Below are 26076 nucleotides of genomic sequence, written 5' to 3' on the forward strand. Positions count from 1 at the left end.
ATCTATAGCTAGAAGGAAGAAAGCTATCACTGATATATATTTTCATATTACTTTTGGGAAGAATTGGAAAACAGAGTGATTTTAAAATATGACATGACGTAAGTATGGCTCTACTTTGTCTTATCACATTGTTCCGGGCAAGCATTTTGCTACATTACAAGAATTGTCAACAGAGCCTGTAAAGACTGGGCAAACAGACCAGGCATATTGACTAAGAGGCAGAAACAGAAATAGTAAAAATCCTGCTACGTGAATGGATTAGATTTGTTACTGTTTTTTTTTTTTTCCCATCAGAACTTCTAAAAGTAAATGGATTTTATTTGTGTTAGTTTAGGTTTTGGGAAAAAATAAAACTAAAAGCCAGAATTAGACACCCAAGTCAAAAGAAGTTAGGAGGCAGCAAATATTCTGGAAAAAAGTAGCAAATTAGAAAAAAAACAAAGAAGCATGAAAAGGATGTTGCATGACTTTCGATTGTGTTCTCTGGGTCTCCAATTTCTTTATTTGCATAAAGAAAGTAGTTTGATCCACAGGGGAAGTGGTGGTTATTGGAAGGGTCCATTGGGCCAGGCTATACGGGGCTTCATAATCCGTAGAGAATTTAAACTGCCTCAAATTCAGTTAACCTTTTTAAAATCACCATGAACAGGCATTTTTAAATAACGTTAGTGATAAAATTCCCCTTAGCATGGGGAAGGCTGCTTCCACTGGTCTCCTTCTTGGTATGTCATTTCCTTCCCTATATCTCATTTACATTAGTCTTGGCAATGGAAGTAGTGCTGAATATTGATAATTTCACTGCTAAATTTAAAGAGATGGAAGCTAATGCTTTTTCTATATTAGTGATAAAAATGCCAACATAGCAAAAACAGCAATGACAAGGACAGTTTGTTAGATAATTTTGACATCCCAGGCACTATACATAAATAATTACATATTTTCTTTTTGTTTTTACCACAATCACAAAACTGTTATTTCTATATTCAGTTGAGAAATTTAAGAACTTCTCCAAGGTCATATTGGTATAGGAACTGAAGTTCATGTCCAGGTCTGTCTTACTTCAAATCCTACATTATTTTCCATTATGAATACATGCTTCTTACAAACTACACTTGGTTATCTTTGAAGGATGCTTTTTAATGATACTTGGGTGATAATTATATTTTTTTCTCTTCTAGCTCTCATTCCCCTTTTGTTTTCTCATTCTCAAGGAGGGCTTTCAGACTCTTCAAGTCCCTCGAGCTTGCCCTAAATCAGTTGTGCCTTTCTTGACAGTTTCTATGAGGCACTCATGGCAGTTTGGGGAACAGACATATAATGTTTCACTTTCTAACTTGTCCCCTCACAAGGGAAACCAATGATGAAAATGGGCCTCTGGATAGGAAGTATGTAATCCTGTTAATTGTGACAGGTCCGCTCTTCGTTCAGTAACCAAGAGCACCTTATTGCTGAATTCTAATGTCACTTGTTACAGATTGTATGCTTGTGCCCTCCTAAAATTCATATGTTGAAAACCTAATCTCCCTAATCCCCCAAAGATGGGTCCTTGGGGAGGTAATTAGGTCCTGAGGGTGGAATCCTCATGATGGGATTAGTGCCCTAATAAGAAGAGACATGAGAGAGCTTGCTTCTCTCTCTGCTGCCTGCCATGTGAGGACACAGCAAGAAGTCTCTGGCACCTTGACCTCAGACTTCCAGCCTCCAGATCTGTGAGAAATAAATCACCCAAATCACTGAATTATATAGTTTACCTTAGGGTTTACATTTGGTGTTGTACATTCTGTGGGTTTTGGCAAATATACAATGACATATGTCCATAATTATAATATCACCCAATATTTTCACTGCCTTAAAAATTCTCTGTGTCTTGACTATTCATTTCTCTCCCCTCAATGCCCAGCAACCACTAATCTTTTTACTATCTCCAGAGTTTTGCCTTTTCAAGAATGTCATATAGTTGGAATCAGGCAGTATGTAGCTTCTCAGATTGGCTTCTTTCACTTAGTAATATGCATCCAAATTTCCTCCATGTCTTTTCATGGCTTAATAGCTCATTTCTCTTTAGCACTGGATACTATTTCATTGTCCAGATATACTAGTTTATTTTCCCATTCACCTACTAAAGAACATCTTGACTGCTTCCAAATTTTGGCAATTACAAATAAAGCCACTCTAAACATCCATGTGCCAGATTTTGTGTGGACATAAATTTTCATTATCTTTGGGTAAATACCAAAGAGCATGACTGCTGGATTTAGTAAGAGTGTCTTTAATTTTGTAGGGAACTGCTGAACTGTCTTCCCACATAGTTGTACCATTTTGCATTCCCACCAACAGGGAATGAGAATTCTTGTTGATCCATATCCTTGCCAGCATTTGGTATTGTCAGTGTCAACGTAAGAAACGTCCAGACCTGTAGAGAATCTTTATGAGTTTATTTGAGCCACACTGACTCTAATTGCCGGGGAGCAAAATCTCAACAGATTGACAAAATGCTATGGAGAATGACAGTTTTGCAGCTTATTTTGTACATTGGAATCAGAGAAGGAAACATAAAATAACATACCCTTGGAATATCAGAGTAATCCCCCTTTTCTGGACCCCTCAGTGCACACCCACCACACCAGAGCAGGAAACTACAGAACCCCTCATTGTTATCTTGTTCCCCTAATACCATCTCTATGAGCTGTAAATGTTAATTATAACCATGTGTACCCACCAATGTAAAAGAAGTATGTTTCTCTCCATTTTACTTCTTAATCAGTCCCAAAGATTTCCCTGCTTTGCTTTTTCCTGCCCCCTTAATCTGCCACCAATGGATTTGATTTACCTTTGTAGGACTGTTAAGGGACATAAACAAGAAAATCTGGTATTTTAGGACTACTATAATTATGGCCTTTGAAGAATTATATAAAAGGCTAAACTGCAAGACTAGGCCATCCTTCTAACTTCAATTTGAATTGCAAAGGATTAGCAACTATGAACAATGATTAAATAGTCATTATGTAATGAATATTTGATGTTACTGAATAATTATTTAAAATTTAATTTTGAATATTTAAAAATAATCTTTACATAATTAAGATTAGATGACTCATTTAGCATTTGCTAAAACTGTTATAATAGAACCCCTCCCCATCACAATATAGTTATTTAAAATTAGTTTTCATTTCTCCCAAATATTTAATCATGACTATTTTAGATCTTTACAAATGCAAAAATCTGAAATCCCTGTGCTATAAATCTCCTGTGAGCTCAATTATTCACAATGATGACACAATCAAAATGCATGACCAGGTGAAATAGGGAAGAAATAGCAGTTCCCAAAGGGTATAGAAAATTGCATTCTGTCTCCAAGGCTATATGTTTTGATGCAAAAAGCTATATAAAGAGGGCAAAAAACCAGTATAATTCAGATGAACAATTACTTTGTAATTTTCTTAGTGTATATTATACAAAAGATGATTAGTCCAATGCAATATTTTCTTGAAACTGTGTTTTTGTCTATATTTATATACATCCATCTGTCTGTCTATCCATCCATCTATCCTTAGCCCCGGTTAAAATACTTCGTAGAGAAAACAGGCCTACATGCTTTTATTATTCATGGGCTATAGAACACGAAAATGAGAAAAGGAAATAGATATTTTCTTAAAATGCAAAACACATTATTTGTACATACTATTTTCAGGAAAGGACACAACCATTTAATAAGTGAAGGAGGATATGTGCTGGTATCACCCTATAAGCTAGATACCTTTATTGATTCCTTATTTCAATGTTACTTTTGGGGGTGGAAGTATTATCTCACTCTTCATTTTTCCATGTGGGAGGTCTATGCTAGCACAGTACTACTGGCTCCTGTGCTGAAACCTCACTTACTCCTCCTCACTGAACGCAGGTTGGGCAGACAGAATGGAGAAGGCCGGCCTAACCCCTTTCTTCCTATTTTTATGAATAGCTTTCTCCACTTTTGTTTTTCTTTCTCCTGTACTAAGGTGAACTCCCAGGGGTGGGGAAATCCTGCAGCCCTGCCTGTCATTGGGTGTGTGAGTCTTGTCTAGTTTTGGGAAGTCCTTTAGCTTCAGGTTTAAAGTCACATTCTCTAATCTGCTTTATCAGTAATACCACTGTTATTTCAATCTTCATCTATCTCATGTGCTTTATTTTTCATTGTTTTTGAACTTAAAATGGTAAGAAAGAGGTATTATTTATTGACCCCATAAGATCCCAAAGGTGATACTGAAATCCTTGGAGCATGTTTCCATGAAATGTACAAAATAAGGCCACTCTGTTATGAATTCAAATGTAAATGTGAGTGAATGGTATCCAAATTAACACCATTGCATTTTAAAACACAAATCCATTTAAAAATTTTAAACTATGAAATATTGGACATAAAAAACAAAATCAAAAATAAGTTCATTTTGGTATTCTTCATCCAGATAAGATACATAGAAACTATTCCATTCCAATGTATAAATATTATGACTTATTACTTCAGCGATAGTGATTTAGGCTTTAGTATATGTGATGTTTCATTATACTTTGATCATTCAAAACGAACATTCTGGCCTCGGTTGCTTTCTCAGGGTAGTGTTAGCATTTGGAGTCTTTTGTGACTCCATACAAATCCCATGATTTTTTTTTTCTATTTCTTTAAAAGATGCCATTGGGATTTTGATGGAGATTGCATTAAATCTGTGTATTGCTTTGGGCATTATGGCCATTCTAACTATGTTGATTTTTCCAATCCATAAACACAGAAAATACTTCCATTTCTTTATGTCTTCTTCAATTTCTTTTGTAATGTCTTATAGTTTTTAACATATAGGTCCTTCACATCTTTTGTTGTTTATTCCTAGTATTCTTTTTGTCATAATTACAAAAGGAATTTATTTATTTATTTTTCTGAAATTGTATTGTTAGTATATAGGAACAGAAAGGATTTTTGTACATAGATTTTGTATCCTGCAACTTTACTGTATTTTTATTGTTTCTAATAGTTTTTTAGTGGAGTCTGTAGGGTGTTTTATATAAAGAATCATGTCACTGCAAAAAATGACAATTTGATTTCTTCATTCCCAATTTGAATGGCTTTTATTTGTTTCTCTTGCCTGATGGCTCTGTCTAGAGCTTCCAATACTACGTTGAATGACAGTGGTGATAGGGGGCACCCTTGTCTGTTCCTCATCTTAGAGGAAAAGCTCTCAGTTTTTCACAGTAAGTATCATATTAGTTGAGGCTTTGTAATGTATGGCCTTTATTATGTTCAGATACTTTCCTTCCCTTTCCATTATATAGAGTGTTTTAATCATAAATGGGTATTGTATCTTCTCAAATGCTTTTTCTGCATCTATTGATATGATTATAAGATTTTTAGTCTTTCTTTATGTGGTGTATCACATTAATGATTTGCATATGTTGATTCATTGTTGTGCCCAAGGAATGAACCTTACTTGATCTTGATATATTATTTTTAAATGTGTTTTTGTATTCGATTTGCTAGTGTTTTTTTTTTTTCTTTTTGTTTAGGAAATTTGTTTCTGTATTCATCAAAGATATTGGTCGATAGTTTTCTTTTTTTGTGTTATCCTTACAGGTTTTTGTATCAGGGTAATGTTGGCCTCTTGATAAGTTAGGAACTTCTTCTTCAATTTTTTTTTTCTGGTTATATTCTTTTTTTAAAAAAAATTATTGGGGTGACAATTATTAGTGAAATTACATAGATTTCAGGTGTACAATTCTGTATTACATCATCTATAAATCCCATTGTGTGTTCACCACCCAGAGTCAGTTCTCCTTCTAACGGCCATACCACCCTGAACGCGACCGATCTCGCCTTCTTCAATTTTTTGAAAGAGTTCAAGAAGGACACATATTAAATCATCTTTGAATGTTTGGTAGAATTCCCTGGTGAAAATCATTTGGTTCTGGACTTTTGCTTTTGGGGAGGTTTTTGATAATTGTTTCAATTTCCTTGCTGTTGATCCGTCTTTTTAGATTTTTAGTTCTTCATGATTCAGTCTTGGAAGCTCTCATATTTCTAAAAAAAAGCTGAAAATATTTATCTGTAAAGATATTGCATCCACATGTTCATTGCAGCGTTATTCACAATGGCTGGACATAGAAACAACTGAAGCGTCCTTCAATAGATGAGTGGATAAAGAGGACATGGTACATATGTACAATGGAATATTACCCAGCTCTGAGGAAAGATGCAATACTGACGTCTGTGACAACATGGATGGATCTTGAGACTATCAGGCTAAGCCAAATAAGTCAGACAAAAATCTAGAGCCATATGATTTCACTCATATGGGGGACATAAAACTGAAAACAAGAAATGAACAATACAGGCAAGGAGAACTCATAGACACAGACAATAGTTTAGTGGTTACCAGAAGCTAAGGGGGGAGCGGTGAGATAGAAGAGAGGAAAGGGGGTTGAATATATGGTGACACAAAGGTGTTTGTTTGACTTGGGAGAGGTGAGCCCACAATGCAATGTATAGATGATGTATTATAGAACTGTACACTTGAAACCTATATAATTTTATTAACCAATGTCATCCCAATAAATTTAATTTAAAAAAGTGTCCTACATAAACCGTTTCTCCTTGGTTCAGCCCTGTTGCCTTTCCTCAATACCAATTTAATTTAAGAACACATGTGTGATACTTATGGATGGAAAATTCCAAATAAAAAGAGAAATATTCATGTTAGTGATTTCAAGAGTTTTTACGTTGATTTAATTTTAAGTTAAGGGGTATTCAAACTCTTGAGAAAGACATCTTACAATATGTTTCACATCTTATAATACTTAGGGAGCATAAGACAACCTTATTAGTGTTCTTCATTCATTTCCATTTCTTATTACATTCAATTTTATTTAAGTTACCTATTTTTAATATTCTGGCAACAAATTGAAAATTTCACTTTTGTTGTCAAAGAATTGAAAAAGCTGAGGAATAGCATTGCCTCGCCTTTCAATTTTTTTGTATATTCAACATCTCTTCTAGTAAAGGAGTAACTTTAAGATCCAAGATTTTTCAATTCTGTTTACAAAATGACATGTGTATTATTTCAAATGAGTTCTGCCACAAAGAAATCCATAACGAAAGTATCAGAGAATTAACGTGCTCTTTATAACATGTGAGCTTACTCCATTAATCTGGGGGCTAAAACGATTGAGCCATTACGCTCCCAGATGGCATCTCAAGCAATGAATGGACAGTCTGTGTTAAAGTGCTTTAAAGTAGTTTTTTTTTTTTCGTTTTTTTTTCCTGAAGGTTAGGTCTAGGAGCAACAAATTGATGCTGGTTAATTGAAGTTGCTGAGAAGTGTTTAAACTCAAGTTTAAATCTTTCTGCCCTAAGTCATCAGGTCCCTGTTAATCATCAAGAGAGGTTTAAAGTTTTAAAGAGATATATTCTAAATTGTCTTTGGGGATAAAAACAAGAGTTAAACTAAATCTAGATATAAATTATTCTGCAAATTTGTCAGCAGAATTAATTTTACTTGAGGTTTTAGGCTTTCAAATATGTATTTTGTGAGATACGTATGTGGTTGTGACAAATGTCAATTTTTCATAAAAGAATATGGTTCCTGGCAAAAAAAAATGTGATTATGATCATGCAATAGGACCCCTTTTTGTTCATATCTCTGAATTCTTTTAGCACTTGTATTTTTATACTGATATTTGACCCTCAGAATATACTACCTTACCATACTCATTGTGTAGCAGAAACAGTGACAGCCTTGGAATCAGACTAATCTGGGTAAGTTTAGCATTAGGGAGCTCTAGGTCTTGTGCCATTTTCTCTTCACTGGTCTGTATCTCAATTTTCTGAGCTGTAAGACAGAATAATAAACTCATCACAGAAAATTGGGAAGGATTTAACAAATTGTATGATGTCCTTAACACAGTCCATAAGAAAAGAGGTTCTCAACACATTTAAAAATAGTAAAATCTTGCATTTCCCACTAAGGCACCACATGCTGGAAAGAAGGAAGTGTGCTGCTTTCATTAGTGTAGGAATAAATATTTGTTGCTGCTGCTGCTGTATTTTCTTCATGAAGAGTCCTTTCCTGGGATAAGCAGAATTCCTAACAAGGGTTTTCAGTGATGGAGAAGACAATACACCTCAGATTTGACAGTGTTTTTTGAGTTGGCTGCTTTGGCTCTAGAGGGAGAAGAGAGATGGAATGAAATATCAGAGAAGTTTCCTGTTTTATGGGCACCCCAGTGCCTGTAGGATTCTGGTTATATTCTACCGATTAGAGGCTTTCATAAAGATTTGAAAAGGGAAGGAAATTCAAATATATGGTGATGGAAGAAGAACTGACTCTGGGTAGTGAACACACAATAGGATTTATAGATGATGTAATACAGAATTGTACACATGAAATCCATGTAACTTTACTAACAATTGTCACCTCAATAAATTAAAAAAAAAAAAAGAAAGAAAGAAAAGGGAAGGAAAGAAACCGTTATTCTCCAAACATATCAGGTCAGGTACATGAGCATCAACAGATGGCTGAGGTGGGTTTTGCCTGCAATTTGGGGGGCATCATCCTCAAAATCCCTTCTCTGACGATGCAGGCAAATGAAATAACTGATGGCAGCTTCCTTGTAACCCTGAAACTCTGGGTTTCCTGGGAGAGCTCAAAATGTCTACAGTGGCTTCTGTTTTTTTAATCAAACTTAAATGGATACTTAGTACAACTTTTTTTTTTTCCAGTTTAATAGCTGCCTTAGGAAACTTTTTATCCATTTTTTATGAGCCAATAAAGCTAAACCTAAGCCTGGTGTATATTCAAATTCATTTGAAGGAAAAGGAAATCTAACAACTTACTACCTTCAATTTTGAACAGAGTATTTGATAAGAATATCCTGTACATAGTAAGAACTGGTGAAATTTTGAATAAATTATTTAACATAGTGTTTCAGGTTAAGGCATTTGACTTCAATATCCTCTGCTCTCCCACAAATTTTTAGTGAAAGGAGAAAGAGAAAACAGCTAATAATTAATTTGAGGAAGTTAATTTTGGTAAACAAAAAGAAAAGAGATTCAGGCTTTTTTCTTCTTCTTTTTTTGATTGGGTGACATTTCGATGCATTTTTGGAGATAAAACATTCTAGAATTTTCTGGGGAATAAAGAATAAAGAAGCGATGTCAGTAATTAATTAGATCGTCAGGTACAATTAGAAATTGGTTAGTATAGTAAATCCATATGGATTGTACTTCTGAATTGGATGTCCATATCCAATAGTTGTGCCATTTCAGGCTTACTTTCTACCAGAGTTGAGGATACAGAGATGTATGGGTTAAAAATCTCTGATTCTGGAAACTACAATCTCATGAGGAGAAAGCCAACTTTTGTTGCAGATTTTAGTAGTATCATATTTATGAGAGTGTGTTTAGGACCTATTATTTAGAATGGTCTTGACTGTTTTGAAGGTCTCAGAAACTCAAGAAAATGTCTTTTTAAATACCATCTAATTTCCTAAAATATTATAGTTCACATTGTGGAAGAATTTTTAGATCAATCCAAGAATTAAGCCCATTCTACATTTTGTGGCATTAATATGCTTCTAAGGTGTGCTGCCGAGCTGGTAAATAACGTGCTGGAGAGAGTCTCTAGCTCTGTGATGGCCACTGTCCTCCAACGGCCATGGACAGGGCTGAGAGTATATATCTGGGGAAACCCATGCTCATTCAAGAGTTCATATGCTTGTGGAGGGTCAGTATGGTGTTCTTCATAACATTTACAACTTTATAACCTTTTGTAATACTTACTGTACATAACACCTAAAATTCATTCTTTTATATGTTTCTGAACATCACCTTGTGAAGTAAGCAAGGAAGATATTTTCGCACCATTGTAAAAGGTCCAGAACCTACAGGTCCAGGCACATCAATGTCTTGGTGAAAATTACCTAGGAAATTTAAAGGGAGAGCTGAGGGTAGAATCTGAGTGCACTGACCTTTAGCCCAATGTTCTTTCCATTGTCATCTGAGCTATGTTAATGGGTTTATCTTACTTGCAGGCATTGAAAATTTCAAGTGAGAGAATGATGTAGCTCTAACACAACATTAATAAGAAAAATACATTACTAGCAGAAAATAATTGCAGGCACCATAATAGATGTGAAGCCCCATATTCCAAAATGTCTCTCAAACTTCAGTTTTATATCATTTTGTTCAGCCAAGGCTGTGCTATTATTAGCCATCCATTGTTGCCAGAATGGACAACTTCTAAGAAACCATCAGCTGTCTGGCAAGGATTTCCCCCCAACACTGATCCAGGGAATCTGTGCCAGGCTATTTACACCATCTGTTGGGCACGAGTAAGTGGAGGGAGAAAGAATGGACAGCTGGGGCTGTCAGCTCTGAAATGCCACTTATCAGGGAAATACGAGAATTCACATCAAAAGGCATCAAAACAAAGTATCCCGCCTATCCAAAAAGAAGACTGGTTAAATATGGTGGAATTTCTAATGGAGGTCTTCTCTTTCCAGACACTCAGGCCCCTTTTTATCCTTCCCAGTCTTCTTCTGAGGGAAGGTTTTGTTGTGCCATATGGAAGAGACCTGAGCAGAAACTCTTCATGTGAAAATGTAGTAAGAAATCGAGAGGGAATAATAATATATTACACTGTGTCTTCTTGGTCTTAGGGCCCAGAAACAGAGCATCCTAAAACTTGTTATATTTTGCATTAGAGGTTGAGTTATCCGTTCATACCTGTATTCATTCATCTGCCTGTTATCCATTTACTCATTTACTGAATGTGTACCTGTATCCAAGTCTTGGAAGATTTAAGAGAATAATAATACATATTATTTATTGAGTGCCTACCACATACAGTGTGTTTTAATTATATTTTCTGTAGTATTGGTAAGAATCCAATGGTACAAGAATTGTCTCATTTTTCTATGAGAAACTGAAGCACAGTGAGGAGGAGTAAATTTGCCCCAAATCGCCAGATATAATTGAAAATGGGATGGAACCCTGGTATATTCCTAAAATTGGTTTCAAGCTCATGTTATATAAATGTCTTCCTTTCTCTTCCTCCATGGAATACACAGAAAAGTTTCCTTATTGTGGGATCCTCCATGCAGGGCAAAGAAGTCAATGTTAATAAGAAGATAGGGAGAACCTCTCAGTGCCAAGAGTTAGATGGGAAAACATTCTGGGAGAAAGTTATAAAGGGATGGTGTTATTCATTCAAATTTCACAAGTTTCCCTACTCAGTGATTTCCACATATCTGTTTTAAATGTGAGAACTGTAGGGAGGGAATAGATAAAAAAAAGTGTAAAAATACCAAAAAGATTTGTTTTTTAGCCGCTGAATGTATTCCTTTAATATGTTTCCTTTTAATGTATGTTTCAACCTGTCCAAATGAGGATTTCTGCCCTCTGGTACAGTGGCCTAAAATAACTTCTCATACGTTTAATCTATGGTACAATTAATGTTGACATTGGTTGATTTATAGACCAGACAAATATCATAGAAATTATTTGTAAATTTATTGAGTAACATTTCTCCCTTCGATTTCCCTTGTTACATTGAACAAGATATATTTGGAAGAAAAAGCCAATTGGCTGAATTAAGAACTATACATTTACTAGTGCGGGTGTGAGGTATTGGATATTCTCATATATTGCTATTATAGGTTTGCATAAATGTTCTGGCACACAGTTTGGCAGTGTAGTCCAAGAACCTAAACTGTTCACAGTCTACGATACAGTACTTTACTTCTACAAAATGGTCCAAAGCAAATAGAGATTTTTGGTCTGTCAAGTCTCATTTCAGAATTATCTGTGATAATAAAAATAGATAAAAATACATGTTCAACAAATCAAAAAGATGAGTTAAATTGTAGTTTATTCATATGAAATAATATTAAATAATATATATATATATTTTTTCAAGAAATTTTAATGGCATGAGAAATATTTATAATGTGATGTTAATGGATCAACTCAAAATATATCTAATGTTAAATACAGGCTGCTCCTAATACATCAAACAGTAGTTCTCAAAATGTAGAACACAGATAAGAAGCATTAGCATCACCTGGGGTTTTGTGAGAAAAGCAAAATCTTGGGCCCCACCTCAGACTTATTGCATCAGAAACTCTGGGGATTGTGGCAGGCAACCTGTGTGTTAATAAGACCTCCAAGTGGCTCTGATGCTATTGGAAGTTTGAGACTAATGATATAAGTTATAAAAAATTATGAAAATTAAGAAAAAATAATCAAAGATAACCAAATTATTCATTGTGATAATCTCTTGGTTGTAGAATCATAGGTGATTTCAGTATTTATTTTTATATTTTCAAGGTTCTTGCTAACTAATAGATATTCATTTCATCATTAGAAAACTATAAATATTACTCCACAATAAAAAACAACAACGAAATCTTACCATTTGTGACAAAATGGATGGACCCAGAGGGTATTATGCTAAGTGAAATAAGTCAAACAGAGAAAGACAAATACTGTATGATTTCTTTTATATGTGGAATCTAAAAAAAACCCACCTAAACCAAAGAGCAAATAAAACAAACAAACAGACTCATAGATACAGAGAACAAACAGATGGTTGTCAGAGTGAAGGGGGTTAGGAGGATGGGTGAAAAAGGTGAAGGGGGATAAGAGGCACAAACTTCCAATTATAAAATAAATAAGTCCTGGAGATATAGTGTACAGTACAGGGAATATAGTCATTGACATTGGGATAACTGCAATATCCCAATGATATTGGGAATAAATGGTTACTAGACTTAATCTTGTGATCTCATCCTAAGGCATGTGAATGTTGAATTACTATGTTGTATACCTGAAACTACTATAATATAGTATGTCAACTATACTTTCATAAAAAATTGAAAAGGTATGCAAAAAGGTAGAAATTGTCTATAATTCTATTATGCTGAGAATTTAAAAATTAAGAATTGAAAGTTCCCTGTTTCACAGACTTCAGTCTTCAGAAGTAATCTCCATTAATAACACATTTAAATTATTAAAATTAAAGTGGAATTTTGCCAAACATAATGGGTTGGAGGTTATGTTGTTAAAAATAATATATCATGAACATCTTTGTAGGTCAGTTGATTATATGTACTTTTTTACTGCACACTTAATATTCCATAGTAAGGCTATGCCATAATTTATATTACCATTTAGACAATTATTTAAACTTTTTTCAATTTTATTCCTGTCACAAAATAATGCTACAATGAAAATCTTTTCTTTATGGCATTCATAGTAATAGAGTAAAACATTCTTCATGAAAAATATCAAATATTCTAATGCATGAAATTATCCCAAGATTTATTCATTACTGTAAAAGATTTGCTTCCCTCCTTTTCCTTTCATAGAGTTTTGCCAATGTCATATGGAGAAATTAGGTTGATTTCCATTTACAAGGGGCTCTGTCCAATCATGGTGATCTCTAATGTGAAAGATACTTGTATTCCAAGAATTAAGTTGTATGAAAATAAATTGCCCAAATTTGTTAATTCCATTTGCCATACTTATATTGAAATGAAAGCCAGTCATCAGGGAAAAGCAAACAGAAAGACTGTACAGTCCTGTTAGCATTATTGTTATTTGTTAATATCATTGAGATAAAATTTGAGGAGTTGAATCACACAGGAAAATCAAACCTAGACAAAAACCTCTCATTAAACTCATTAAACAATTGTTTGTAAAGAGAGAATTTCATTGAAAGGATTTATATCCTAAGAAATGCAGCAATTTTAATGGAAAACATTCTTTCAGAAAATCAAAATATATACTATGGTATTTAGATTAGAATATTTATTACCTTGGTATAAATGTCTAGTCAGGCAGATCTACACTACATTCTTATAATCTTACCTGAATCAACTGTTTTTTTCTCTCTATGACTATTAATTGCTTGTTAAGTATTTATTAAAAGTCAACACAATGTACTTGATGCAGTTTTTAACATAGTTCATAATTTGTAGGCTATTTTATTCTATGTGAAATAACATAGTAAAATAACATTGTAAAAAAACTGCGCTAACATATAGTTGACATTTAAAAATCTCTTAAGCCAAATCCTTATGACAAAATTTCATTTCATATAATGAAAATTTCTATTAAAATACTTAAGCCATATTGATTCAATCATTTCAAGTGATATTTAGGTTAATAAGATTTTAGGTTAAATAACAAAAAAAAATGCCTTCATCTTTAGGTTATACTAGAAAAAAAACTATTTTTTTGATTATAAAAGCTGAACAAAATAATTTCAAATACAAAATAAAATCACCACTCTACCATTATTAATCTCATATTATCTTTATGTTTTTGATACATATGTTTTTTTTTTTCTTTACTCTCACTATAGGAATGATTTGGGGTTCTAGGTTTTCCTTTATTCTTTTAGCAAATTGGTCTTGCACATTGGTTCATGGTATTCATAAGCATAATTTTTAATTATTGCAAATGTTCCATTATGTGTTTATCCATCACTAATCTAAGTCATTTCTTAATTGTTGGACATTCATTTTGTATTAATTTTTTACTCATAATTGTTGAGGGAGAAATACTCATGTATATATTGTCTAACTCATTACAAATTATTTTCTTAGGACATATTCTTTGAAGTTAAATCTCCAGATGAAATGGAATGGACATAGAACATTTTATTTATCTATTTTATATTAACAGCATAATGTCAACAAAATTTAAAACTCAAAATAAAATAATCTATTGCTGAGAATCAAACTACCACAAATATAGATATAGATATGCAGATAGATATAGATATAGATATCAAATGTGTGTATGTATGTGTATATGTGCAGATATCCAAAGTTGACTACATATAGTTTCATACTGTCTTGAATATATGAAATAATAAAGCCTGAATAGGAGATTCAAAATGCAGACTTGGATATCATAGAATCAATCTTTCATGCATAAACACTTCACCATAAATAAGCCTTCCAAAGAACCAAGAGATGTCCATGTAGTGCCATGTGGTCCAAACCACCAGTGTCTTGTTCTTGTTACAAATACTTTTCTAAAACAAGTGATCCTGTTCAAGAATTTCATACGTGTTCACCAGCCGTGTCCAAATATATTGCTTTCATTGAAAGAAGGAAAAACAAAAGAGTTATTTCCATAATAATTTCAAGATTAAGTAATAATTAATATTCAGTTTTCTTCCTGTCTCTGTAACTGTAGGTCTCCTGATTACTCAAAAAGTAAAAACTCAGACCCACACAAATCATGAGCCTCTATACACCCATACATATAGGACCTAAATTACCTTCTAAGGCTAAACCAGGGTCCGGCAGTAATTGGAGACACAGAGTATAGGGTGGTGAGCTCCTTATGCTTTTCTCCTTTCTAGTTGGGCTCAAAACATTCCTTTTTGCTTATTAATTTAGCCAGAATGGCTACCCAACAGCAGGGTGTCAGCTCTTGCGCCTGTGACTAGGATATGGTATCTAGCAATATATCCATAATAACAATTTCATTAGAGCAAAAGCAAATCATGGAGCCAGTAGAGTTCATTATAATGGGATCTTACCCATATTTCTAGTCTATCGAGAAAGTACGGTTTCCTTTACTTCTCTTCAGAAGCCACCTACCAATTTAATTTGTATATTCTGCTTTTACAAGAGGATACCTACGAAAGCCATTACTGTCAACATTTCATGACAGATATGGAGTGTTTGCAAGTCATTTGGTGAGAAAGGTGTTCACCAATGAAAGGAGGTACATTGGTGTAATTTTTTCCTTTTAATGCTGTATCACACTTCAAACTAGGAAAAGACGTTCAAAAATGCTAATCCTTAACTCCATCATGAAGACCAGAGTTTAGTTTGCATGAGACATTCAGCATGGATTTATTTTCCAAAGGAAAGATGATAGGCAAAGTAATCACACTCTCTGGGCAGGAAAAGAGGTCCTTATGAGTTCAACCAATCTTAAATAAGAAACAAATATAGCCCATATAATATGCCACGTATTTTTCTAAGCTTGGATATAAACTCATTCAATCCTTTCCGCAGGTGTATAAGATGGATGCTATTATGACTCCACTTTCATGGTAGAGAAACTGAGGCAGAGAGGTTAAATAAGTTAACTGAGGTGACATGACTGCTGAGTAGTAGAGCTGAGAATCCAATCCTGGCAGTCCAAGTCTGGAATGCATGCTCTTCATCGCTATTCCCTCTGGGAGGCTGGTGAGGATGGGGCACAGGGAGAGACTGTACTGGAATGTGTAGGCTAGCTGCTTCAGATTTTTCCAATGCAAACTGTACCTAAGAGAGTATGAGGGTCCAGCATCTGTGCGAGAGGTCAGTAAAGCAGAGATGCATAGGGCTGTGCTTCTCAAAGTTCAGCACACACAGGGATTGTCTGAAGAACTTGTTAGAACACAGACTCCTGGGCTCCATTGTCAGATACTCTGTTTCAAGAAATTGGACACAAAGATTGATGCGGATTCTGGCTCAGCGGTCACATTTTGAGCAGCACTGGTGGTATAAGGGACACCTAGATCATGAGGTACTAAGAAGAGTAGACTCCTGGTAGGATGAGATACAACTCTGGATAAGAAATTAAAAGTTATCCAGTGAATCAGGAGCTAAAATGGCAACTGCTCACAGGATAGCCTTTGTCATGACAGTGGTGATTATTTTATACATACAATCATTTTAACTTAGCAAGGTCTTCCCAGGAAATGCGGAGTGAAGTCACAGCCTAAGAACCAGGAAGCAGAGTCACACCAATGAAGAAATGCAGATTAACCAAGATAAAGTTGAAAAGGAATTTCTGCATCCTTTCAAGATTTATGGCAGGCTGAGGATTTCTAAGTCTATCTAAAATTCTTTCTCAGGATATGCAAAGGTGTCAGTGATTATGGTTTGAGATGAATAAGTTTGCCAACTGTGAGGGTTTTAAAGTGCTTATGTATTCTGTTAGCCACTTAGTATTTGTTCAATGTGTTAGAGAATTTCTTCCGTTATTTATACTTAATGTTTTATGGTCAGAGTTCTCCTCTGTCCTTTCCACGCTCTCTCCCTTCCTTCTTTTTAGGAACACTACCATGTGCTAGACTTTGGAAATTGACACAGGGGACCATGGAGTCTGTGTTCTAGGAGGAGGAAAGGACACCAAACATGCAATGAAGCAGGTTCTGCATGAATTAACTGCCACAGTGATCAATTGCCATGAAGGAATTACTGATGATGGGCAGGGGGGTGGTAGTGGAGGTAAATCTGTGGAGGAGTGAACATCATTGCTTATAACGCTACATCTACTACAGAGAAATCTCCATAATAGAGAAAGCCAGGTTGCCCTTCTCTGTGATAACTATTACATGATAACATTGAAATGAGAAATTTCTCTTGTCTTGGGTTTGAGTTATTTCATTCTGGAACAGGAAAACAAGGCACATTTCATGGACTTGTGGATGTTTATCCTAAATATTCCCCCCACCCCCGAAATCACCACATGTGAATGTCTACACACCTTGAAAATTATTGTTACTTTTCTGTTGTTCATATGACCTGCATAGGCATGGCTCTATTTCATTGTCTATTTCAAGTTGTAAAACTACTGCAGGTCAGGGGCCCAGAGCTATGCAATTAATTTTCTCTGCACTGAAAGCTTCATGCGTGATTAGGTGCTTAAATGACTTTTCATTCTAGGGATGATGCTTGTTGAAGTTTTCCTATGAATTTGATTGATGGTTTAAATCATGCTTAGTTTTATAAAGATAATATTAATGACTATGTTTAATACCATGTTAAGAAGATTGTGCTTGTAAGCCAAAGCTTCAAAAATTAGTGAGAAAGCCACAGATGGCATATATTGTCCTTTTTTTGTGTCATGAGTCCATTTGCTTATGTAGAATTTACTTTTGGTTAAACTTCTGGGTGATGGTGGGGGATAAGGGATAACTTATGGAGTATGGCAAAAACATTAAATATACTTGTTAAGTAAATAGACATTAACATTAAACTTTAATAATGTCACAAAGATAAGTAAAATCATGTTCTGAAATAAAATCATGTTCTAAAGTGTATAGACATTGAATCTTTTCGCTATATAACTGATCAGGAAGTTGCAATCATGTTTATAACCCCTAATCCTCTTACAAATATTATATGTTGATATATATTAGTATGTATTAATATATATTGAATATTACATATTGATAAATGTTATATATTTAATAAAACACGTATGAAAGTGCAAATAGTTCTCTAAGAAAATAAGCAAAAGTATTCCTTTGAGCAATAATTAGATAAATAGAAACATTTTGAAAACTTTGGAGGTGTTCTATACATTTTAAGCTTACTTAACTACTGGTTTTATATTACATTTTGTGCTGCATATTATTTAAAATTCCAATGAAATTTTTCTGGGACTTGTGAAACATGTTTGAGTCTTGGCGTTTGCTTAACTGTAATCTGACAGCAGCTTGGCATAGAGGGCATCAAGCTGCTTGAGCCTATAGAGGCTTGGAAGGGTCTGTATTTCCAGGTTTGCTGTTTTTTTGCAACAAAAAACTGTCTTGTCTCGCCATCCAGAAGGTGTGAAAGCTGATCCATTCAATATTTGTCTTTTTCTTCCCAGCACTAAATCTTTCCTTACTTCTTTATTCTACTTCTTAGTGAACACCTTTATCTGGGACTAGTTACTGTCAAACTTGGAGAGCAATTTATCTACTTTATTTAGAGTAGTGCCTAAAGTACACATCTGTTTAGATTTTTCTCAAGAGTGAATCCAGCTCCAGTAAACCTAGACACTGCTGATAAACACTTTCCTTTTGATAATTCTTTCCTCAAAGTATCAATAGACAAAACGGCGCTGTTCCATGTTTCCTACTCATTTAATTGATTTTCTTTGGCCTACTTAGAAAATATTAGCTTGGATTAGGTCTTGATCTTTCCAGCTCTGTAGCTTTTACTTTTCTCAATCTGGGTTCTGTTGCTGACATTTGTTTTGTACAACAAACCTCCATGAACTTCAGTTCTCTTATTTATAAGAAGAACATTTTCTTATAGGTTGTTGTAATGATTAATTAACAAATACTTAGCACAGTGGTTGGCACACTATGAATATTGTTGGCACATGTTGTGAATAATGTTGGCACAACATGAATATTCAGGAAAAATTTTGTGGTTAAATATAGATTTCTGATTTGGGAATCATAAAGGGAACATTAAAATAACCACTAAAGCCCCTATCTGATAGAATAATTAAGAATCATATTTGTAGATGTATTAGAACTTTAAAGAACAGTTCATTTTGTAATGTCAGACAGAATACAAAACATATAATAGCTTGAAGAATAGTCTACTAAGGATTTAACAGCTACCATGGTTCCCCAACAATAATACCTAGCCAGACAATCAGCACTAATGCATCTTTTGGAGCAAAAATTAACATAAGATCAAAAATTAAATAAGATTATATTATATTATACCCGGTTTTATATTATAGTAAAATAAGAATGGGTCTTATATTAATTTTTGCTCCAAAAGACATATTACAGCTGATTGTCTGGCTAGGTCTTATTTTTGGGGAAACACAGTAAAATCATATGCAGCGATGAAAATCTGAAAGCTTTTCCTCTAAATGCCCACCCTCATCACTTTTATTCAACAGGGTATAGGAAGATCTAGTCAGAGCAATTAGGCAAGAAAAAGAAATGAAGTCATCAAAATTGGAAAGGAAGAAGTAAAACTCACTATTTGTGGATGACATGATTTTTTACATATAGAAAACCCTGAAGACTCCACCAAAAAACTGTTAGGACTAATAAACAAATACAGTAAAGTTTCAGGCTACAAAATCAATATATAAAAATGTGCTATATTTCTGTATACTAACAATAACTATCAGAAAGATAAATTAAACAATCCCATCTATAATTACATCAAAAAGAATAAGACACCTAGGAATAAATTTAACCAAGGAGGTGAAAAACTTAACCAAGGAGGTGAAAAACCCATACACTGAAAACTATGACATTGAAGAAAGAAACTGATGAAGACACAAATAAAAGGAAAGATGTTTCATTCTCATGGATTGGAGGAATTAATATTGTTAAAATGTCCGTACTACCCAAAGAATCTACAGATTCAATTAAATTCAAAATTCCAATGGCATTTACACAGAAATACAACAATCCTAAACCATGTGTGGAACCACAATAAACCCCAAATAGCCAAAGCAATTCTGAAAAAGACTAAAGCTGGAAGCATCATGCTTTCTGATTTCAAACTATATTACAAAGCGATAGCAATTAAAACCATATGGTATTGGCATAAAAACTGGCACATATTTTAATGGGACAGAGTAGAGAGCCCAGAAATAAACCCACAAATATATGGTCAATTAATTTAAAACAAAGGAGCCAAGAACATACAATGGAAGCAGTATAGTCTCTAAAAAATTGTGTTGAGAAAACTGGACAACCATATGCAAAAAAGTGTAACTGCTGTCTTATCTTACACCATATCCAAGAATTAAATCCAACTGGCTTAAAGACTTGAACGTAAGAATGCAAACCATTCATAGGAGGAAACATAGGTGGTAAGCTTCTTGACATAGGTCTTAGTGATGTCTTGGTGGATCCAACTGCAAAGGCAAGGGAAACAAAAGCAAATATAAACAAATGGGACTACACAAAACCAAAAAGCTTCTGCACAGTGAAGGAAACCATCCTCAAACTGAAAAGGTAATCTACTGAGTGGGAGAAGATATTTGCAAATCATACATCTGACAATGGGTTAATATCACAAATATGTAAAGATCTCATATAAGTTAACAACAACAACAAAAACATGATTAAAAAATGGACAGATAATCTGAACACACATTTTTCCCAAGGATATAAAGATGGCCAACAACCATATGAAAACATGTTTAATGTCACTAATTATTAGGTTGGTGCAAAAGTAATTGCATTTTTTGCAATTATTTTTAACCTTTTAAACTGTAATTACTTTTGTACCAACATAATATTAGGGAGATAGAAACCAAAACCACAAGGAAATATCACCTAACGCTTGTTATAATTGCTATTGTCAAAAAGAAAAGAAAAAAAAGTGTTGGAGAGGATGTGAAAAAAAGGGAATCCCATATACTGTTGGTGGAATGTAAATTGGTGCAGCCACTTTGAAAACAGTATGGAGGTTCCTCAAAATAATTAGAGTTACATGTGATCCAGCTATTCCACTTCTGGTATTTATCCAAAGAATATGAAAACACTGATTAGAAAAAATATATGCACCCCTATGTTCATTGCTGCATTGTTTATAGTAGCCAAGATATGGAAACAATCTAAGTATTTATCAATGGAAGAAAGGATAAAGAAGATGTGGTATATATCTATTATGGATTACTACTTAGCCTTAAAAAAGACTGAAATCTTGCCATTTGCAACAGCATGGATGGACCTTGAGCTTATTAAGCTAAGTGAAACAGGTCTGAGTCTGATGGAGAAAAACAAATTCCGTATGGTTTCATATATGTAATCTAAAAAAATGAACAAAACAAAACAAAAATGAATTCATAGATGCAGAGAACAGATTGGTGGGTACCAGAGGAGAAAGGGGTTAAGAGAGGTGAAATGGATGAAAACAATCAATTGTGTGGTGCAAGATCATTGCTAGATGTTTGGAGGTGATCACTTCGTAGTGTATTCAGATGTCAAATTACAGAGTTGTACACCTAAAACTTACATAATGTTTTATACCAATTGTATCTCAATAAAAATAGAAAAGTCAAATTTAAGGAATGAATGTACAATAATTTACGAATTATTGTCTTTATTTTATATTAATTCAGATAATGGCTAGTCTTTTAAGAGATCATTTAGACCATAATAACTAAACCAGTCACGTGTTGATATTTGGTTGACTTTCAGTCAAATAAAAACATACTTTACACATGCTTTTTAATTTTGAGATTATGAAGGTATATTTATCAAGAGATGAAGGGAGAACGTTTTATCAAAATTTATAATCTTGGTTTAAAGTTGTTTCTGAGACATGAGATGAAACCTTTTTAGTTTCCATAGATCTTGCTGTATGGCTTTGAGTTTAGTCTCCCTCCCGCCCTATCCCTGCACAGAAGAACTGCTTCCTCCATACCTTTGCCAACACTCAGATAGTCAATCATACCTTCTGCGTCTCTTCCTTGCTAAATTTAAACATTTCTCAATTGGAGATTAGGATCTGCAGAAAGCTGTAAAATTCCAGTCTGTTTTTAACTTTACTGGGAGAGTCTCCAACATTATATAATACTTTAGATTTCTGATAAATATTCTCTATTAACAGAAACAAGTTCCCTTCTGTTCTTAGTTGCCTTCACAACATGAGTGCTCTGTCTTTTACCAGTTTTAAAGGATTCCGTATTATGTTTTTTCCTTTCTTCATATTTCCAATATTGTAATATCAGTAGAATGTAAGCACTTCTATATCTCTTCTTCATCCCCCTCTCTCTCTATGTATATGTATATGTATATGTATATGTATATGTATATGTATATGTATATGTATATGTATATGTATATGTATATACATATATAGAGAGAGCATATATCAAATTACAGAGTGTGTTTATATATATATATATATATATATATAGAGAGAGAGAGAGAGAGAGAGAGAGAGCATATATCAAAATACAGAGTATATATGTATATATATATACATATATATTCTGTATTTTGATGTATTATATCCATGGTATTGATTTTTCTCAAATTTTAAGTTGGTGATGCTTGTATGTTTATCTTTTTATTTGAGATTTATGCTTAGGGGAATGTGTGAGATTAGTTGAAGCAGTTTTTCTCCAACCTCTTCTCATTGAAATTCAGACAGGAGAGGAAGCCCAGACTGTTCTTTATTGAATAAGTTGCCTTCTGCACATTTTTTGCTCTTTTACACACACACACGCACACACACACACACACACACACACACGTAAATACGTAAATATATATATATGTAATAAACATATTTATATAAATATGTATGCATTGAAAGTTTGATTAAAAATGGAATATTCGTATAGTTTCACAGTAATGACCCCCACCCAATATTTATTAACGAAACAGGGAAAAATGAGTAACCTTTTAGGAGAGAAGCCTGGTGGACACCGCCTATAAAATGACCAAAGTTACCATTACCATTAATAAGACAAATTAAAATGTATACAAACTATAGGATGCAATGAGTACACAGTATCACTTCTGTCATATTCCTGCCAAAGATTCGAAACCTGAATCCGATTGTGTGAAATGTCAGACAAAGCCCAATTGAGGAACATTTTACAAAATATTTGGACTGTAATGTTTAAAGGTGTCATGATCATGAGAGTCAGGAAAAGACCAAGAATCTCTTCCATGTTAAAAGAGAATGAAAACAAATGCACATGTGACTCGGAACTAGATGCTTTTGCTCTAAAGAACGTGATTAGGGTAGTGTTTATAATAGCTTTGACCCTTGAGCCCGGGGTAAGGGTCAAGGGTCAGGATTAGATGGTAGATGCCTGTCATTGTTACTTTTCTTATGTTGATGGTCATGTTGTGGTTATTTAGGTGAATGTCCTTATTTTCAAGAAAAACACTAAACTATTTTAAAACTTTAAGTGTTGGAAAATACACTAAAGAATATATTAAAATATTCAGCGTAATAGGACATCAAGATGGCATCTTACTCTCAATATATTTAGGATAAACAATATTTCTTTCTATTTTCTTCTGTCTTTTCCATATTTTTGATCATTTTGAAATTATATATATAATATATATACATTATATATATTGAAATTATATACATGTATATATATGTGTGTATATATATATATATATATACACATATATATATATACACACATTCCCTTATATTCAAACATATTTAATTGAAGCCAATATCTATTCAATGCTCCTCTAAGGGCTTATCAAATATTAAGTCATTCAGTCCCTACAATCACCCCATTATTGCCATCCCTCCTATACAGAACAGGAAATCCAAGCACAGAACAGTCAAATAACTTCCTCATATTTATATGGTGAGTAAGGAATGGAATTGTGTTTTGAATTACAGCATATTCATGGCAAAATGTTCCCTTGTAACTACTAAGCTTCGCTGCCCCCTGGCAATTCAGACTTGTTTCTAGAATCATGTCATCCAAAAATGTTTTCTATAAATGGATCTGGGAACATTCTCCTTGTTGTGTAGTGTTTATAATAGCTTTGTTTCCATCTATGAATCCCCAAATTTCCTAAGCCAGAGCTTCCCAATCCATGTGCCATAAATGGGCAACTCAGGCACTGAGGCGGTAAACCCTCAGCCCTGGTCACTGGGCGGGGTGACCAGTAAGACCTGGGGTAGTAGCAGCCTGAGAACCACTCTTGTGGCCCCTGAGAAGGAGTGCAGATATATCTTATCATTTGCTATAAACACCATGATCAGAGATAGGGAAGCATTTTTAAGATAGCGTTCCTCTCTCCTTCAGCCTTTTGCTATATTAGATAATGAAAATATAAACAATTCTCTGCAATAAATCCACCGCTTTTGTCTATAGGCAAAAAGTTTTCACAAAACTTACACCAAGTAGAATTGAAAGTTAAAGGAAGAATCTATTTGGTTTCCCATGGATGTTCTGCTTTCTTCTCATTGTATAGACACTATTTTATTTAGGTGCTAAATATATAATTGTTATTATTTTCATCCCTGGTCTTGCTGTATGCACAAAATATATATGTACAGCACATATGCTTGTGGTGTCTTTTGTTTCATCAAGTCAAGATACAGTTTTATAGTTGTAGCAAGTTAAATTATGATGCAGTTGCCAGTTGACGAGTAGTAATGTGGTACTCTGCAGAACTATAAAAAGTCCTGTAAAATACTTTTTTTATGCATAACATTTTTTGTAGACTGGAAAATGTATTATTGCATTGCAGTGAAGAAATGATTGCTTTTCCAAAATATAATTTGCTCGATAATCATAATTTCTATTAAGCAAATGTTCAGAAAATCCAGCATCCATCACCTTAAACCCATTTAAAAAGCTTTCTGCAGTTCCAGATTGTATGAATAACTGTTATGTTTAATGTAGAAACTAATGTTGATGTCTCCCCTGATACGAAAATGAGAAGACTAATTTTAACTAATAATTCTGTCAGTGTTATAAAGTGACTAAAAGACATGTAGTGCTGCTGGTTTATAATGAATGTGTTACTCAGGGCTGCTTCTGAGTAGAGAAGTGATAATTAAAGTAAAGACGCTTTCCCTCATAACTTAAATGTTAATGTCTTCCTTTTTTCCCCCTGAATTTTCCAGTAAAGCATGATATCTAAGAAGGGCAAGCTAAGCTTAGAAGGGTGGTATTACAGAGATATAGAAGACAAATGCACGACAATTTGATACAAGTATTGAATAAAATATTTTGTTGATGACTTTATGTGATCATTGATCTGCTAACTGTGATTGGTAACCGACCATGAATAAGGAATCACTTCCCTTTAATTTCTCGCCAAAAAAAAAAAAAAAAATTCTTTTTAAGCAAAAAAGAGAAGTAGGGGTTAAATTCATACACATATAGTCAACATATCTGTTCAGAGGCAACAGCTAACTCTTCGAAAATAACACATTGTGGAGAAATTAGTAAGTAATGTAAATGAATGGAGGCTAAGAAAGTTATAGATCATGTTGCAATTTCTTTCCCAAATACTCCTATAAATTAAGAGAAAGAAGCCATTTGGGAGTTTACTTCCTCTATAAAGGCTATGTCTATGTAACTTACAGTGTGAAAAGAAAAAAAATCAATTACCTGATTCGTTTGTGAAATACTTCCTTGGCTCTGACTACCCATCAAGGGCTGGAAGTAATTACCCATAGAACAGCACAGTCCCTCTGCTCAGTAGGCTCAGATAACCTATAGATTGTTTGAAGATGGAGATGTATTATCAAACAACTGATGCACGGGGATAAATGCTAGGCCCTACGGGGCGCAAGGAGCCCTGGGGAGCAAGGTGATGGAGGTATTAAACATTGATG

This window comes from Rhinolophus hipposideros (genome assembly GCF_964194185.1).
Source record: "Rhinolophus hipposideros genome assembly, chromosome: 18".
Lineage (NCBI taxonomy): Eukaryota > Metazoa > Chordata > Mammalia > Chiroptera > Rhinolophidae > Rhinolophus > Rhinolophus hipposideros.